Source organism: Arvicola amphibius, chromosome 12 (genome assembly GCF_903992535.2).
Source record: "Arvicola amphibius chromosome 12, mArvAmp1.2, whole genome shotgun sequence".
Classification (NCBI taxonomy): domain Eukaryota; kingdom Metazoa; phylum Chordata; class Mammalia; order Rodentia; family Cricetidae; genus Arvicola; species Arvicola amphibius.
In genome coordinates this window covers 146,508,162-146,526,159 of record NC_052058.2, presented here as the reverse complement: position 1 = coordinate 146,526,159, position 17,998 = coordinate 146,508,162, and the positions used below count along the sequence as shown (strand labels likewise).

The following is a 17,998-nucleotide window of genomic DNA, read 5'->3' as shown; positions in this document are numbered from 1 at the left end:
AAACTAGGGATATATATATATATATCCTCACAATGTTTATAGTTATTAATACTGTATTGTGGATGAAAGTCACCAAAGAATAACAATAATAACAGTAGTAAAGAGAATGTCTGAGAGTGAATCTTGGGAGGAGCTGTCAGGATGTGGCCCTGAGGAGGACATGTCCCACAGCTGCCCACTTGCCCGAAGTCATTAGGGTGCGTCCATTGACTACGCACAGCTTGTTACTTGTCCATCATTTCTCAACAAAGTGGTTTTAAATAACTGGCTAAACAATTTCACACAGTTTCTAACTTGTGAACTGAGCTTTTAGGAGATGGGTGCTATGCTAGACACAATAAATTTGAAGAATATGGGCCTGAGGGGGTGACGCTTACACTCCAGGCTGGTGCTGGCAAGGGTTAGTCTAGATTTTGATTGACATCCACACAGGGTTAGTAAGTAGCCGATTTCCAAGGCCAAAGGACTAGTTGATAGGAAATGTTCCCTCCTTCGTACCTCATCCTCAGCTCCCAATTCCTAACCCCACTCCAGACTCCACCCCAGCACACCCACCCATCAAGGTCAAGGGTCACCACCACACCTGGCCCTCTCACGCCTCTTCCAGGTGCAAAACTAATTTTTTTTGCTCCTTCATATTGCATTCCAAAAATTCAGGAGTCTTCCATGAGCCACTCTGATTGGAAGCGACTAGAAATGATAGCAAAAGTTCTGGAAGCTGCTCTAACAATAGATGTTTTTAGAGAATCATCTGCTCTTGGAAATTGAAATGTAGTTACAGTCTGTATGCAAATCAGGTCGCCTGCAGCTCTGGCCTGCGGGGCTTGGATTCCTCTTCCTTGACATATGTAACACCTACTTCTTGAGTCTGCTGGTTTCATCTAAATCATATTCATTAACAGATTGGTAAGACTTTTTCTACGGGTGGGCGAAGTGATGGTTCCTCTCCAATTGTTCCAAAATAGCGTTTTAAGGTCTCAGTAGGGGCACACACAGAGATATACTTGGAGAATGAAATTAGCAATTCTCTACCAATGCACTCAGAGCCCTTGGTCAAAGCATTTAAGAATTCTACAAAAGAAAATGCTCCCACAGGCATGGTTTTTTTTTTTCACCCTCTGCTTCGTATTTCTGTGCCTGTCCCACAATGAGCATGCATTACATTTTCAGTAAGGATAAACAAAATGCACTTAAAAGTAATTAGAAAAACATACCGTACTTAAAGATTTACCCAACATAAGATAGGAGAGCCAGGTTGCCAAGTATAGGGAATAGCTTTGCAGGCTCTGCAGAGGAGTTGTGCTTTCTTTGTTTGGGTAACTCAATGTGCATTTAAGAGAAGCCTATTGTTTTAGTGCTCAGAGCATCGGAGAGACCTGAAGGTGGCTTCTACTAATTAAATATTCATCAGTGAAAGTTTAATAGCAACCTAACCACCTCTTCATCATCCAAATAAGTGGGCAAAGAGTCCCAGAGGAGAAGAACCAAAAAATTATGAAACATTTTTAGTGACTCCTCTACTGTGTTCTTTCTGTCCCCTTGCAATTCTAGATGAATATCTGCTGGCAATATATTTCACACCTTTATCTCCCCAAGTCTCGACTGGGGGACTCTTCCACATTCCTGGCACAGAGCAATTAATTTCCTGTTTGAGGGAAACAAGGTAAGATATTGGTCCCCACATATATGAATTTTAAGCCAGGAGTTCAAGAAAATCAACAATAAAACCCTTGGCACTTGTGGATCCTGTGTCATAGATTCTATATGCAATACTAGAATTTAAGTGATCAAGTGGACATGATTTTGGCCATAGTTGTGAGCATAGAGTGACCTTTAAAATCAAGATGAAATTACTCTGGTGTTTCTACTTTGGCTCTTAGCATATAGAGCATACTAATCAGTCTCAACAATGTACTGTTGTGGTTTCTCTGAAATGGTTCTCAGAGGCATGTGTTGGAAACTTGGTCACCAGTTGATGGTATCATTAGGATATTGGGAGGTGGTGGAAACTTTAGGAGGTAGGCCCTACTTGGGGGAAGAATTTCACTAGATGGGTACCTTAGAAGAGTTTATCTTATCCCCAGGCATTTCCAACACCCCTTTTCTCCTTTTATCTCTTCCTTTCTCTCTGTCTTTGCTTCCTGACTACTGTGAGGTGAGCAGCCTCTCTTCCACACCCTTCTGCCACCATGAGGTTTCTACCTTCCCATAGGCATAAAGGTAATGATGCCATCTAGCCGTGGACTGAGTGCTCCTAAACCGTGAGCCAAGAGAGCTCTTCCGTCCTCTGTTTTCCTCAGTCCTTCTGTTACAGCAACAGGAAGTTGACTATCACATACACTTTTGCCCTCACCCTGAGGACTAGCAGAAGGGAGACAACACAGCAGACCAGTTTTCACTGTACATCTAGAGAGAGAGAGCTAAACATGGAAGCGTGACATCTGTCCTGCCCTGGTTTTCACCAGAAACTCAGTGAATGCTGTTATTTTTCAGCACCTATAATAACAGACACAACCTCACTCTACCAAGGCAAGCAGTACTAAGCTCTACTCTGCCTATTAGTTCCTTTGCTTGTGAAACTCAACCCAAAGAAATGTTATTTCTTACCACTGGCACAAAAATACCTGAAGCTTACAGGCTGGATGGTACATTTGAAGTCTAATAGTTCTCAAATGTAATTGTGTTCTGAATCACCTGGGGAGCTTTTTAAACTCCTAATATGCCTGCGTTACATCATGAATCAATGGAAGGAGAGATGGTGAGCCGAATCCATTTGTGGAAGCTCTTCAGGTGGTTCCAATATGCATCCCAGGTCCAGGACAGAAACACTGCTCCAGAGAATGGGAAAACTACAATATCAAAAGCAATGATGCCACCTTATTATTGGTAATATACATAGCCTTACTCCAGAAGAGCCTTTACAGCAATAACAAAAAGTAAGACTTCTGGTCCCGTTCCTAGCTGCCTCTCTTGTAGTTCAAGGGAGAGGGCTAACCAGTTTCTGGAGTTTACTCTCCTCTTCTCCACCTCCTTTCCCCGGGAACTGTAGCTCCACCCACTCATGGCACTGAAGTCCTGGCAGTGACTGCACAACCCTGCTTCCCACACTCCTGCAGCCCTTCCTCTTGCCCAGTGGGGGTCTAAATTTGAGGATTCATCATGATCATTTGGGGAGCTTTTGATGGTGGGTCCCTTGGGCCAACCTCCAGAGTTTCCCATTCAATAAAGCTGGACTGGGTTGAGAATTTACATTTCTGGTAAGCCAAAGGTATATCCGGTTTAGAGAACTTGGAGAACTCCTACCGAAGCTGGTAAGTATGAGTAAGCAAGTGCAGTGGAATTTTCTCTTTTTTTTTTTTTTTTTTTTTTTTTTTTTTTGGTTTTTCGAGACAGGGTTTCTCTGTAGCTTTGGAGCCTGTCCTGGAACTAGCTCTTGTAGACCAGGCTGGCCTCGAACTCACAGAGATCCGCCTGCCTCTGCCTCCCGAGTGCTGGGATTAAAGGCGTGCACCACCGCCGCCCGGCGAATTTTCTCATTCCTGGCAGATTCATTTTCTAAGGTTTTCGTAACAAAAGACCATATCCCGTGAGGTTTCAATGGGGATTTGTTAGAAGGCAGACATTCAAACAAACTCAAGGTGTTAGCGAGTCTATGCTGCCCTCTGAAATCTGTATTGAAAGAATCCTTTCCTGTCTCTTCTTGGCCTTGGATTGGACAGTGATCTGAGATGGTTCTTAGCAAGTGGTTATGCCACTCAGTTGCCACTCAGTCTCTGCCTCAATTGTCACATGATTCTTTAGTCTAAATGTTTATGTCTTTGTTCTTCTTCCCTTTCCTTTGTGAGTGGCTAAGAGGCCCACCCTACTTCTGCGGATTCTCATCTTAACTGATGACCGTTGCAATGATCCTATGTCTAAATAACACCACAGGTGAGGTACTCTTATATATCTTTTAGGACATGGGCCAAACTTGAAACAATGGATTATACCAAAAGATCCCTGGGGGCTAAAATTCATCCTCAGCCCATGAAAAAGGAGTGCCCTGGAGCATCCCCCAAGGAGAGAAGATGGTTGCCCATGTGCAGAGAGCTGAAGGCTTGAGACATTGTACAGAGCAGATGTCTTGATTCTAAATGTTCTCTTACTCCTGATAACAAGGACTTCTGCTGTTCACACCCTGTTTCTATGAGATATACACAGTTCCTTTCATCAAAAGCATCTCATTTTTTTGAATTGCTTTATCGTGATTGGACCTTTATCGCTTGCAGTCTGAAGAATGGTGTCAACAAGCAGATGTATCTCATCTAGATCTAGGAGGCCATGAACGACATCCTCCGGAATGCCATCTGCCATCTCTGCAGCTACTGCCGATGCCCAGACCTTGAGCTATTTCAGCCTTTGGATGCATTGTCCTTGAAAAGAGAAATAGCTGTTCCTCAAGCATCCTAGGCTCGGAGGAGTGCACAGGACTTGGCACACCACTGTTTGAATGATGTCTAGTGACATATCCCTTGCATGAAATTGTATTTTTAAAAATCCCAGCTTCTTTTGCTGGCAAAGACTCCCTGGAGCAGGAGGTGCTGAGTCAGCAGAGTATGAACACCCCAGGGCTAGTCTATGAACATTCTGTTAGGGCCATAATACAGCGCCCAAAGTCTAACAATGAACACTCATTCTGCTCTCCAATCCAGTATCTTTGGTACTCTAAACTCTCTCTTGGCGGGAAAGGGAATGGCCAGTATTTCCCTCTTTTAGGGTCTCTATGTTCAGGCTGTTGAAAAGGACTTAAACTGAATGCTTTCCTCTTATAATCAAGCCCACTGTTCATGCTGTGCTGGGCTTCAGGAAGTGAAGTTACATGGACTACATAATGTTTTCTTCCCTCCAGCTTCTGAGTGGGCTCCATCATCCTCTTGGAGAAGACTGACTGAAGGGAGGGAGGGAGGAGAGATAAGAATGTTTATTTCCGGATCTCACTCCTCAAGTTGCCACCAGTTGGCTGTATCACTCAGTCAGAGATGGCAGCTTCTGTCACAATACCCCCACCGCATTCTCCTCTACCGCAACTCTACCATGACCGGCCTCCACCCCATCACAGGTTCCACAACACCGGAGAAACTTCTGATTTTTCTTCATCAAACCCCAAGGAATGTCAAAGTTGAGAACTGCTTGGTATTTGCTAAGAGCCATGTGCTGGGATTCTGGCTGACTGTCTATCGTTGATGACTCAGTAACTTGGCCCCTTCTGTACAGCCTGGCAGTTGTCAACCTGAGGTGCAAAGTAGTCACACTTGGGAGCCTTTAGTAATCATCCTGCTGAGATTGCTCCCTTCGTGGAGTGGATTTAATCAAAATTGCTGAGGGCAGAACTGTAGGCTGAGAAACAGTAGACGTTTTCCAGATAATGAAGCTGAGTAACCAAGTAACCGGTGCTAAGGGTTTTTCTAAACGCAACAATAATGAAACACCAAATCCAGTCTCCCCGACTTCTAGTCCAGATCACAGCCAGCATGAAAACTGTACTCTCTTGCTATTTATTTTAACCATAGCCTGTCGTTACGTTAAGATTCCTCCAAGGTCAAAAGCAACCTCTTGCCCTTTGATGTAGTCCTATGCTGTCTACCATATGATCAGTACACTGCAGGCCTTTGATAAAACGCTGACCTGCTGGTTGTAAACTCGATGACACAAGGGGATGACAACAAATTCCCTTCTTTCCTTTCTTTTGCCTTCCCTTCTATGTGTGTGTGCTATGGGGAAGAATCTAAAAATACTTCTCTTATACATTAGTATTTAGGAAAAAAAGGGCCTACCTAAAATTGGCAGCAAAATAAACAAATAAATAAATAAAGATCCAAAATGTATTTGTCAAAAAAAATACTCTGAGAGTTTTATCTCTGAGTGCCCTCATGAAAATCTTTTGATGAACATTCAGATAATGACATTCATGCAAATAAAGCTTAATAAATGCATTATCTTATACATTTCCTTGATAGAATGTAAAAAAAATTTCTCAAATCTCTCAGTATAAAAAATTGCAGAAATAATTAGCCAGCCAAATGAGTAAGGACTAAATTCCTTTGGGGCAGATCTCTGTGTTGACTTCATTTTATTTGGGTGTTGAGGGATCGACTTGGGATCCTATTCTCAATGTCAGTTTTGGCGAGTGAAGCCTTCATGTTCCTTTTCTGGATGACTAGAACAGCCTCTTAGCTGGTTACCCTGCCTATTCTCTCCCTGGGTTCACTCCACGGCCCACACAGCAGCTGGAATAGTCCTTGCCAAATGCACAGCAGAACCTCTATTTTTGATAATGACTGAAGAAACGATACCAGGCTAGTTCCTCCAGTATCATTTTGAATAGTAACATTAGAAACTAGAGAACACAGAGAACATTAACTGTTTTCATATGTGAAACAAGCGGCAAAAGTCAATTTTAACCCCTGACCAAAGAGTGGTTAAGCTCCTCAATCATCCTGGATTTCGGCCCTTGGCTATCTTCTGAACCAAGACTTTGGAAAGAGAAGCCCCCAAACAGGATTCAGAGTTGCTGAGACAGCAGGAGTCTGAAGAACAGGGTGCTGAAGGGAATGGGGTTTGGAAAACAAAAGTTCCAGTTCCGCGAAAGGATACAACGGTGTCCTGGTGGTTTAGGTCGGATAACAAACTGCGCATGCGCAGAGACTCTCCCACAGAATTAGAGACACAGGTTGTAGAAACCTGCGCTTTGGCTTTCTGCTTGCGCACACACAGGAGTGGTGACTCCTCCGTCACAGAGGACCAGAGTGAAGCCTTTGTTGAACATTTCCAAATTCAAAAGAAATCTCATCAAAGCTCACTTTCAGGAGTAAGGTGACTGATCCCAAGTAAATGTGACGCTAGACCTTTCTGAAGAAAGCTGAGAAACAGGCCTAGAGAGACAGGTTACACCACAAGCAGGTACCGTGCCTGAGAACAAGATTCAGTTCGCTTTGGAGACAACTAAACCCAGACAGTCAACAGCATAGTCCACAATGCCCGTATAAAATATAAAACCCCTAGGCTTGTGAGCAGGAAAGAACCTGCAAGTCACAAACAAGAGAGAACCAGTCAGTGGAAACACACTAATGACAGAAACAGCGGCCTTAGTAGGCAAAACTGATGAAACAGATAGGCATGGGTAGGGATGAGAAAGAAAACACAGGCATGATGAACAAAGACAATCTCAATACATAAGGAAACGACAGCAAAATAATTCAGTCGAAATTCTATACAGGAAATATAATGCCTCAGTACAAACAGTGGGTGAGTCTAATATGAAGTTAAACATCCCAAAGGAAAAAAACAGAGAGACAAATAACATCTCTCCAAACAGAAGTCCACAGATTAGAAAGAAAAATAAACATAACAGCAACAACACAAATAGGCACACACACACACACACACACCACAGCCTCAGTAACCTTTAATAAAATATCAAGTTCTGTAATGTATGTTTACTCAGAAGTAGAAAAAAAGATAACTAGTAGAAAATATGTGAAAAATTTTGTTTGAACAATTTTCAGATATGACAGAAAAATCCACAGATCTAAGAAATCCAAAGGACCCTAAGCCAAGTAAGTGCAAGTAAAGGCACTCTGGAATGATCTACGAGGAGGATGCTGCAGATGGATGGCGAGGAGAATACCAGGAGCAGTTGGCGGGAAAGAGACGCGCTGTATGAGACAAGATGGAGGGAGGGAGAGACTCTTCAATGTAGCTATATGAATACGAGTAACTGAAGTTAAAATGGGACCACAGACCATCCTAACAAAGACATACAGGTGGCGGCAAATGAATGCAGGACAAGTTGTCGCAAATCGTATGGTATTAGAGAAAGGCAAAACAAGCATTCACAGAAGGGACCTACATACTGCGGGTATTCCCCCTCTGGACCCCAGATTAGGCACAGACCATACTGAACCACCAATCTCCAAACACAAGGAGATCCTTTAAGAGGAAAACTGGGGGGTGGGGTCTGTGTTGGATGGGCTGGTATGTTCTGCTTAAGTCTTTTCATTAGCCAAATGTGGATTTTAATGGCTGGACCTTGATGTTTTCATAGCTGGACCTTGGTGATCGGCCTCAGGAATGAGGAGGCACAAGAAAGTGGCCAAATAAGGGGAGAGAGCGTGTTTGCTAGCTTTAGGAACATAATCTAATGGGTTAGCATGGGAGAGGGAGGGGGGAAGGGCAAGACCTGCGGCGCCACGTTTGCCATGCCTGGGCCTGCTAGAGCCCTTCATTCACCACCCCGTGCCTATTAGAGTCCAACAAAGTGACAACAGCAAATGCTGGCCAGCGCGTGCAGCAATGGACCCATTCATTCATCCCAAGCAAGAGTGGAAATGACCTGGCTAATTTGGAAGGCCGTTTGGCAGTTTCTTACAAAACTAATCACACTCTTCGTGGACAATCTAGTAATCACAGCCCTTGGAACTTACTGAAAAGAATTAGAAACATGTCCACACAAAAGCCTGCGCGTGGATGTTTACAGCAGCTTTATCCCTAATTGTCAGAGCTTGGATGCAATTAAGATACCCTTCAGTGAATGAATAAACTGTGCTATATCCAGACAGTGGAAATACTATTCTGTTCCACACAGGAATGATCGAGTCAAGAAAACAAGTGGAGGAAACTTGAATGTGTGCTCAGAGATAGGAGGCCAGTATTCACTGTGAGACTCCAGCTACACAACAGTCTATAGAAGACAGAGCTACAGAGGCAGTGCAAAGCCATTGGTTGCCAGGAGGTGGAAGAGATGAAGGCTGAATAAGAGGGATGCAGAGGATTTAAGATGACTCTCTGCAGCAGCACTATAGCTGATAAATGCCACTGTAAATATAACCGACTGTGAAATGAACAATACCACGAGCAAACGCTCATACAGCTATGCGCTTTGAATGGGAACAAGGTGTCAGCGCTCATCAGTTCTAATAAATAATTTGATTAATGTAGCACTAGAGAGTGATGGTGAAGCAGGAACAGACCCTGTAGACACTGTCTATCTGTCTGTCTGTCTATGTCTGTCTGTCTATCTGTCTGTCTGTCTGTCTGTCTATGTCTGTCTGTCTGTCTGTCTGTCTGTCTATGTCTGTCTGTCTGTCTATGTCTGTCTGTCTATCTGTCTGTCTGTCTGTCTGTCTGTCTATGTCTGTCTGTCTGTCTGTCTCTCTCTCTCTCTCTCTCTCTCTCTCTCTCTCTCTCTCTCTCTCTCTCTGTGTGTGTGTGTGTGTGTGTGTGTGTGTATGTGGAAAGAGAGAGAGAGACTGTTTGTGTGCATGGAAATGGTAAAGAAATCAGCAAAACCTCTGTGACTTCCACTTAATGTTGCTACGAACTCAGGACCAATCTAAAAATGATCTCCTCTCAAACAGTCGCAAAGCAGCTCATATGTAGTCTATCCTGGCCTGGGAGGTTGGATGGAGCCTGGCATCCCACTTGACCCAGAGGAGGTGTTCGCCTAAACAAGCCCAACACACTGCATGCTCTTGTTTTCTCCTGCCCATAAGCGCTCTCCAGCCCCCAGCAGCCACTCTTTTCTCTGGCTTCAGTTTCCTTAAAGATGTTGCCCGATCCTCTGGCTTGAACTTGCCCCAGTTCCATAGACTTGATTTCCAGATAACCACATCTCTTGGCCACCACCTTGGAAAAGACCCCTTGCTCTCCCTCTGACCATCACTGATGTTTATGGTGCTCACAATACCTCTAGTGTCAATGACACCTGAAGAGTGACCTTTGTGCTGGTTTCTGAATTATCGTGAAATTGCTTCCATCTCATCCCCGCTTTCTTTGCCTCAAACCCGAGTTTACCTCATTAAAATATCTCTACACCTCCGTCAATTGCCTTTGAGTAATACATTGACTTGTTGATGGATTTGTTCTCTATTTTAACCTTAATTACGATAGGTAAATATTCCTAGCTTTTAAAAGAAGCTTAATTTATTTAATTAGTAGTTGCCATATACATGTAGGGCTTTTAGCCAAAGAAATACTATTCAGTGAGCCCAGCAGGGACTTACACCTGCCTTTCTAAGCAAACAAAGTCCCTTTCAGATCCCTTCACATTACCAATCATTTATTACCTGCTGTCCACAGTAATAATCATGGCTAACCCTATTAATAGTTTAAAATTTACTCCACAAGGTGTCAAGCACTTAAGACATTTAGTTATTCACGTAGCAGGCAATGAGAAAAGTTGCAAATTCATCTCCATGTTACAGGTAGGGAGACTGAGGCTCATGGGCAACACATCCCCCAATTTGCAGAGATGATGCTGAGTAGAATTCACACAAATTAAAGGGGGTGTCAGATCCTCTGCAGCTAACTTTTCTGCCAGTTGTGAGTTACCCACTACTGGTACTGGGACTTGAATCCAGGGCCTCTTGCAAAGGCTTTTAGAAAGTGCTGAGCCACCTCTCTCTCCAGCCCAAGATTCTGTATCACTACCAAGGTCCGGGAGCCTCGCTTTGGACAAGAAAGTCTAGGCCAAAACCCTGTGCTCTCAGGCAATTAAGCTTTAACTGAAAGATTAATACTTGCTCATTGCCTGGGCAATTGGTATCATTCATCCTCATTGGTCACATTAATCAGGGATTTGCATTTTTGTGTCAGGGCTCATTCAGTTTTTGCTCAGATCATTGAGAAACCAGGGACTCTGCCAGCCTCTGCTGGAGGAAACCTGAGGGCTTGGGAGAGGATCCCAGGTCCAGATCCCAGTCCCACAGCCAAAAAAACAGACTGTCCTGTGTCTTCGCCTCTTCCTTTATTTCCCATTAAATTTAAAAGAAACTAAACTTCTTTCCAGGGCTTAGGAGACGCTGATGGCCTGTCACTTACCTGCTCATCTTATTCTCAGCTCATATGTTACCATATCTGGACACACTGGCCTTCCAGCAGCTCCTAGAACAAGTCAGGCCTTTCTCCTCTTCCTACCCAGGCTTTTGTTCTTGCTACTTCTCTGCCCCCCTTCCCTCTTATTTTTAACAGCCCCAAACCCTTATTTTCTATCATATGTTTTGTAGCTTCATTTACCTCAATTTAGTCTGTAAAATAAAATTATGATACATCTTTTTCTAATATATTTTTGGTGGTTTTTTTTGAAACAGGATTTCTCTGTGTAGCTTTGGAGTCTGTCCTGGAACTCGTTCTGTAGACCAGGCTGGTCTCAAACTCACAGAGCTCCACCTGCCTCTGCCTTCCGAGGACTGGGATTAAAGGCAGCACCACCTGACGTTTTTCTTAACATCTTAAGTGCTTTAATTATAATTCTGGAGTCAGATAACAGACCCGACCATAAAAGATTCAGAATATTCCATCTTACCAAATGGACAGGTTACAGTCAACCAGAGAGGACAAAGTAGCGTGGAACCAATCTGATTGGTCACAACTCCTGTCCATCTTATTTGACTACAGGTCCTACTGTTTACATTTCATGTTAGGCTACAGTTTGTTGTACATGAAAAAAAAACCCTAGGTCAGACATCGAATGTGTACCCAGGCAGTGTGAGGCCAAACTCACCCTGATTAACAAAGTCCCAGCAAGAAACTCGTCTGAGAATCCTCTTCTTCCTTCTGTGAAGATACACCTCCAAATACTCTGGGCGTGAAACAAGCAAAGAGCCTCGTGGAGGAGTAAACTCCAAAGCCCAAGGCACTGTGCCCAGCAGTTCCCTCGCACTGAGCTGCAGACTCTATTGCTCGGAGTCCCTTCTTCAAGTGTATCAGATGGCAGCATGGGCCCCTTTAAGTCTCATCCACACTTAAGTGATATTTATGACCCAGGTGTGACAGTGCCGAATTCTAACAGGACTGACTCACGACCCACAACAAAAGACCCTGAAGAGGAACAGCAGTGTGTAACTTACCAGGAAGCTGCCTAGGGGTACCCCCATCCTCTGGCGTATGACTTGTGTTCCCAGCTGCAGGTGTCATCTGGAGTTCCAAGCACGATACTCCATGAATGAATACAAATGCTGAATCACCTCCTCTTCGGCATTGACCATCCTGTTTAAAATTCTACACCCTCCTCCAAACTTCAGCGTGCACACCCACCCCCTTGCTCGATTTCCCACATAGAGAGAGCTTCCCACCATCTGGTATACTCCAGGCTTTACTTATTCAGGATTTTACTGTACTTCCTCCTCCACTCAGGGTTTACGAGAGTAGTAAATCTTGCCCATTCCGTTCATTGCTACATCTCCAGTGTTTGGAAGAGAAGAGGGTGTATAGTAAGTGTTCAATAAAGACTCACAAACAGTTGACTCCAAGTCAACCGCCTGGCAGGTCTCGGCCAAGGGCACACCCTGTTCCCATTCCTCACCCTGTTCTTTCACCAGTTGTTGGCTTTCCTTGAGCTGCTCTTCACCAAAGAAAACCAGACCACAAGGGAGACTCCAGTGGGCAGCAGTCTGTGTATTCTGTCCTGAATCCCTAGCAAGTGCTGGAGGTGGACCACAACACATAAGGGAAGCCCTTTGGCCCTTGACCGGGCAACATTCCTTGCCACGATATAATGATATTAGCCTTTGCTAATGAATTCCTCCTCTGGACTTCAGACATGGCACTTTAGACAAGTTGAAAGGCGTGAAGGCGGGCGTCTCCGTACAGGATGGCTAAGGGGCCCTGATTCGCTATGTCAGGGGTTCAGCCAGTCAGGGGTGTGTGAGGACTGCTGTGGCTCTGGTTTCACAAACTTCCCAGCATCCATCTCAGACCTGTCCCTAGGGAGATAAGGATGGATGGAAAGATCCTGTCAGTTTTCAGAGCTCAGCAAGCTCCATTTAGAGAGAAGACAGTGTGTTAATTAACACAGAAATGTTTAGTTTGCCTATGTAGGACAATATCCAACCACCTACAGGTCTTGAAGTCTGCCTGCCTATGGGAAAAGTCTAGAAATGAAGACCTTTTCTCTGACAAATGAGCTACCTCTACTTTGCAGATTTCCATCTCTCCCATCTGCTTGGAATCTCCCATCTTGAAAATCTTTGTCCTTAGAAGCGGGGAAGGAGGCCTGTATTTTGGACGTAAGTGTAAACAAGACTGGGAATGCTAACTGTAACAAAGCCTGCTTCCTTTCCTAGCAGTTCACATGCACTCCCAGGGAGCACGAGATGAGATCTCATGCCTTAAACAGAGGTTTCAGGCAGCTTCATCAGCATGGAAAGCAGCAAGCAGCATGCAAACCACTGGAATCTCAGAAGAGAAGCTTTGTTTTTGTTCTTGTTTTATTGTTTTATTTTTTTTCCAGGAGAACTAGCTCTTTTCCTTTTCTCTCATTCTTTTGCATATATATTTTTTCCACCTGTGAAACTCAGGAACACTGAGGAATAGAAAATGCCCAGAGGCTTCATTAGCGAGGATACTCGTAACCAAGTATGACAGCAAAGCTGACTGAAACAGAGAGAAAGGATTTTCTCCCAGTTCAGCAGGCCAGAAGTCCAAACTCAAAATGTCATCAGATCAGTTCTTTCTGAGGATCATACAGGAAGTTCCTGTGCCAACCCTTTCTTGACTCTCTTCTCTCTCTCTCTCTCTTCTTAATCATTTTCCTTTTACCCATGCCAGTCCCTGTGGACAAAACTCTCCCGTTTATAAAGATATGTCCACAATGCACTAGGGTTCAGTATGCTGCACCCACTTTACTAATATCACCTGCAATCATCTTCTTACCAAATGAGAGGATGCAAGGATGTAGGGCTTTAAAATAAAGAGGCCATCATTCATTCTGTAACAGATGTAACAGATATTTATCTATCTACCCTGAAGTCCTCTCTCTCTCTCTCTCTCTCTCTCTCTCTCTCTCTCTCTCTCTCTCTCTCTCTCTCTCTCTCTCTCTCTGAGACAGAGTTTCTCTATGTTTCTCTGACTGTCCTGGAACTCACCCTGTAGAACAGGCTGGCCTCGAACTCACAGAGATTCACCTGCCTCTGCCTCCCTGAGTGCTGGAATTAAAGGCATACATCACCACTGCCCCATAAAGGAGTGTATTGGGGAAACAATTCACCCTTAAGGGTAGGCTACATACCCGGCAGTAGATGACAACACAAACCAAGCTCAACAGCATCTTTGGAGGGAGGTTCTTTGTCTCATAATAGTAAATCGGGACTTTTTTTTCTTCCTTGCAGATCCTTTAGGGATATATTAAATATATTATGGCTTTCAGTTTTGAGGCTTTTATGGGACTCTTGTGTGGAATATGGTCTTTCTGCATCTATATGCATTCATTGTGCTTCTTCTTCAGCTTTTTTTCTTGTTTGGTTATTTTGCTATATTCTAATTTGTTTGTTTGTTTTATTTTATTAATGTTCCTTAGGTGTCTGCTTGTTTCTAAGGAGAAGCAGAAAGTGTGTGGGTCTGGAAGGGAGTGGAGGAGGAACTGAGAGAAGTACAGGGAGAGGGAGGAGAATCATAATCATAATAATATAGTGCATGAAAATATCTATGTTCTAAAAAAGAAAAAAAGATAAAATACTTAAGGGATTATGCACTGTGGTCAGGATGTTTATCATAAAATGCAAAATTATTTAAAGATTCAAATAACATTATACATTTTCAATTGAGTAAAGCACTAAATCCACATTATCTAAAGACAGAGAAAAGGATGTGGAAAACAAAATTCGATAAAAATGTAACCTCATTTCATCATGTCTAAATTTGGAAAACTGGAAATTTAGGGGAAATTTCTCAGCCTAGCAATAGTTGTCTATAAAATTCTTATGGCTAATACCAAACTTAATGTTGAAATATGGAAAAGTGCCTTCCCCCCCCATCACCACCAGGATCAGGGACAAGCAAAATCTGGTTGTCCTTGGGTACTGTACAGCATGATACCAGGAATTCTAGCCAGAGCAATAAAACAAGAAAATGAAATAAAAGACATATTGAGTTCAGAAAGAAGCAAAGCTGTTTCTCTTTTCACATCACGTAATACGTTCTGTGGAAAATTCTAAGGACTCCACTTCGCTGGGCTCTCCCACTGTGGCGGGACAGAGATCCAGAGACCACTCAGCAGGACCAAAGTTCGAATTGAGAGTCTCTATTAAGCCTATCTGCAACTGCCTGAAGAGAAACTCCTCACAGAGTAGCCTCAAATGCATATTACAGGGAGCTTTTAAAGACAAAGAACACAGGAAAAACTACAACCTGGCTGGTATTTGCAGGCAGAAGCCAGCAAGCAGTTTGACAGGATTCAAGAACATGCATATGGCTGTGCCATTTCAACCCTGGGTTTTTAGAACAGGATTTTTCAGGGTAGAAAACCAAAGAGGTAAAAACCAAAGACCGCTTCAGCGGAGACAAGATGGAGTAACCTTTGCCCTGTTGGATCACTGCAAGACTGAGTGGTTGACTCCGATGCCACTGGTATGGAGTGGCTGGCTATGTGGTGGTATAAACTCAGATAATCCGCCGGGCGGTGGTGGCACACGCCTTTAATCCCAGCACTCGGGAGGCAGAGGCAGGCAGATCTCTGTGAGTTTGAGACCAGCCTGGTCTACAAGAGCTAGTTCCAGGACAGGCTCCAAAGCCACAGAGAAACCCTGTCTCGAAAAACCAAAAAAAAAAAAAAAAAAAACTCAGATAATCCACCCTCTTCCCCATGGTCCCAGGGGAGCAGGATTGTGAGGGAAGCTGGGAACCAGCTGGCCTGAGCTTTTCCCCTGGAGGCTCCTTTCCTGGGACAATATGTTCTAGAGAATGTCAGAATTTGGGAATTTGGGGCTGACTCTGGCCAGAGGGTGAAGGAGGGTACCATTGTTAAAAACAGTCGTTTATGGTTGTTGCCTAATATTTTGGGGAAAGAAGATGGGCACACTTACAGTGAACAGCATATGTAAAACCATCTGTAAATGAGGACATACCAACATACGTGAAGGGAGTCCAGTTTAAATTACATGAAAGCTGTGGTAATCCTTTAAGAGTCATTAATAAGCTTCCATATGAAATTACTGAAACAGAATGGGGTGAATTTGAACTAATCATCAAAGTATTTTTCATGGGCCCTAATGGAAGACTAATAAAAGACATCTTTTACCAAGGCTGTTTCAGCTGGACAAAGCAATGTTAGGGAAAAAGGGTGTTTTCAGAGTTCTGTGGCGAAATGATATTTCAAGACCCAACAGCAAGGAAAATTTTCTTGTTCGCTAACAGTGGGAGCCTAGGAACACAAAACAGAATTTGCAGAACTTAAAGTGAAACAAAGAGAAAAACTGGGAACTGCCAAGAAAAAGTGTGTGGGGGGGGAATGCTTTGAACCTGCAGAGCCTAAGAAAAGGTTAAAAGCGAGCCTTGACACTGAATTACTTTAAAAACAAACTTAGAAAACATGCAGGAGATGATCAGAGAAAATACTTATAAAGAGTTAGCAGGAAGTTAACCTGAAGGCAGGGGTGGACTCTACTGGAGGAGGGACTTGGATGCTGGAGTATCTCTTGGAGAAGGTGCAATTGCTGGCCTTGCTTCTCAGCAGTGAGATCGAAGTACACACGGCTCAACCAGCCTTCCCTGGGAAATACGTCTGTGTACTGATTTGATGCTGTGTAGCATTCCATGATGGAAAGAACGGTTTTAAAAGTATTTTCTTAATCGGAATATATGTTATATGTGTTGTTCATTGTTCTTTAGGAAGGCACCAAAATTTGTTACGAAGTCTAAGTCGTACAAATTGTATTCTTCTCTACTAGCTAGAAATGGTGATTAGTATGGTATGTGTGTTTAATTCTTCAAGTTCTTATCTGCCACAATACTTCTTCTTTTGTATATAACATGCCTGGTAAGTATACAATAAATGCAGTTTACTGTTCAAAAAAGAAGAAAGAAGGAGAGAGGGGATAAGAAGAGGAGGAGGAAGAAGAAGAGGAAAGAAGAAGGAGGAGGAGGAAGAGGAGGGCGTAGAAAATAAGGATACTGTATGAAGGATCAGAAGAGAGGAGAAGAATGAAGAAGAAGAAGAATGAAGAATCCAGAATACTCAGAAGAGAAGAAGAAGAAGAAGAAGAAGAAGAAGAAGAAGAAGAAGAAGAAGAAAGCAAAGAAAATTCTAAGGACTCTCCTTTCTATTAGGACTGGTAGATTTAATCAGCACATTTATTATATCAGATGAATATACAAAAATCAATGTTATCTCTCTAGTTTTGGGATAAGAAGGTTAAAAAAAGCCAACAGTGGGACAATATCTGCAATCAAATATTTGATGAGTCTTAGATTTTATGTATACAGATTATCCTTTGTCTTTCACATGCAGATGTGTGCGGGTGTGGGGCTTGTGTGATGTGGGTGAGTACCTGTTAGTTTACACATATGGGAAGCCGCATGTGGAGGTCTAAGGACAAGCTTGGGGGCAGGTCCTTCTTGTTCAGTGCTGCATACACCAGGCTAACTAACCTGGATCTTCAGGGATCCTCCTGTCTCCGCCTCCCAAGCCTGTACTAGGACAGACACACCGGGCCACACTCAGCGTTGGGTGAGTTCTGAAGATCCGAACTCAGGTCCTCATGCTTGCGTAGCCAGCACTTTACCCACTGAGCCATTCCCCTCAGCTGTCCAAACAGATGATTTGTAGAGATGCCAAGAAGTGCTGAAGACAAGAAAGCACATGGAAAGAGCCAGGACTCCCACACTGCTCTGGGAAAACTAACACTAATTTTGAATGTTAATTAATTTTGATTAATTAAACTTTGCAAGGCAGGGTAGCAGTTTCTTAAAAGGTTTAACACCTATTCTTTTATCTAGCCAATCCTATGTATTTACCCAGGAGGAAAATACGCTATCAGATGAGAATTTTACATGTGTGTTCATAGCAGTAGCCCATCGATTGATGAATAGATATGGAAAAGAAAACATAAAAGGAAAGATAACTCGTGCAACATGAGTTAATCTTGAAAACATCATGTCAAGTGAAAGAAACTAGTCTCCAAGGACCCCATGCTGCTTAATTCCAATTACAGGAAGTGTCCAGAAAAGACAAACCAACAGAAAGCAA

General features: G+C 43.3%; 1 pseudogene; it reads left to right on the top strand.

Annotated features, from left to right (window-relative positions):
• The first annotated feature begins 12,652 nt into the window (after window positions 1–12,652).
• LOC119802488 lies at window positions 12,653–16,374 on the top strand (annotated as a pseudogene).
• Window positions 16,375–17,998: the final 1,624 nt, after the last annotated feature.